Here is a 1,929-nt window from a genome sequence, read left to right as displayed (position 1 = left end):
TATCTGTAAGAACAAACTATCTAGAAGTATATTAACCAAGAATGTGAATGACTTGCACACTGAATAATACAAAATATAGCTGTAAAAAATAAGTTCTAAATAAATGGAAAAACATCCCATGCTTATGGATTGAACACATAATATTGTTAAGAAATTGTGGTGTGTTGAATTACATACCAAAATATAGATTTATATTTGTTCTGAAGTTTACTCCCATCAATATGTGTATGAAACCATTGTAAATAAGACCTCTTGAAGGTTTCACTTTTGGTTAAGGGGTGGCCTATTTGAGAGTGGGTGGGTTTTAATCTGGATTATAGGAGGCTTTATAAAGATAAAACTACAGGGAAGAGCCAGAAGCAGGAAGTCAGTGAGAACTCAGAAGAGAAAGGGAAGGGCAATGCCATGTAATGGGAAAGCCAAGTAACCTCAAGGATTGCAAGTGGACCATCACCAGTATGCCACTGATCCTGAGAGGAAGCAAAAGTTTTAACTTCTGAAACTGTGGGACCATAAATCCCAATTATTTAAGCCAACCCATTATGTGGCATTTGTCATATCAGCCTGACAAGCTAAGATTGATGGCAGTACTATTCAAAGTGATCTCATTATTTAATGCAGTCCCTCTCAAAATTACAGCATCCTTTTGGCATAAATGGAAAAGCCAATCCTCTCTGATGATTAGGGGATAATCAGTGACTTATATATCACTTCCTCAGGGAACACCATAAAAGGAGAGGGAAACCATAAATTCTACCTACTAAAGTTAAAGATGCATAATTTGTGGGAATAAAATCAATTCTTCATTAAAAGTGGCTTAATAAGATTTGTCTTTCATTGTGATGATCACCTGTTCTTGGTAATTTCCTGTGATTCCTGGATTCTGACTGTAGACACTCATGTGGTTACTGACAGCTGATTTCTTCATGCACATCACTGATATTCATTATCTATTTGTTAACTTGTGTTCATGCATAACAAGATAGTGCTTCTAAAGCATTAAATCCTATGAACTGATCATACAGCACAGATTTGGTTCATGTGAACTGACAGTAGGAATTTGGATGCTGCAAGTGCAGATGAAGTTTGAAAAATCTGAAAGTTTCATCAATGATCTCAACTAATTGAACTTACTGAGGTTAAAAATGCCAGATATAATAAAAGACACACAGCTTCATTTTTTTTAATTATTCGTCATTTTACTGAGATATATTCACATACCACGCAGTCATACAAAACAAATTGTACATTTGATTATTCACAGTACCATTACGTAGTTGTACATTCATTACCAAAATCAATCCCCATCACCCTCATTACCACACACACAAAAATAACCAGAATAATAATTAAAGTGAAAAGGAGCAACTAAAGTAAAAAAGAACACTGGGCACTCTTGTCTGTCTGTTTGTTTGTTTGTTTCCTTCCCCCACCTTTCCACTCATCCATCCACAAACTAGACAAATGGGAGTGTGATCCCTATGCCCCCACCAATCCCACTTTCCCCCCTCATAAGCCACATTTTTATACAATTGTCTTCAAGATTCATGGGTTCTGGGTTGTAGTTTGATAGTTTCAGGTATCCACCACCAGCTACCCCAATTCATTAGAACCTAAAAAGGGTTGTCTATATTGTGCATAAGAGTGCCCACCAGAGTGACCTCTCGGCTCCTTTTGGAATCTCTCTGCCACTGAAGCTTATTTCATTTCCTTTCACATCCTCCTTTTGGTCAAGAAGATGCTCTCCATCCCATGATGCTGGGTCTATATTCCTCCCTGGGAGTCATATTCCATGTTGCCAGGGAGATTCATTAACCTGGGTGTCTGATCCCACATAGGGGGGAGGGCAGTGATTTCCCCTTTCAAGTTGGCTTAGGTAGAGAGAGAGGGCCACATCTGAGCAACAAAGAGACATGGAATGGCTTTTTA

This window comes from Choloepus didactylus, chromosome 6, assembly GCF_015220235.1.
Source record: "Choloepus didactylus isolate mChoDid1 chromosome 6, mChoDid1.pri, whole genome shotgun sequence".
Classification (NCBI taxonomy): Eukaryota; Metazoa; Chordata; class Mammalia; order Pilosa; family Megalonychidae; genus Choloepus; species Choloepus didactylus.
The sequence above is the reverse complement of the archived record's forward strand: the minus strand, read 5'-3'. Positions refer to the sequence as shown.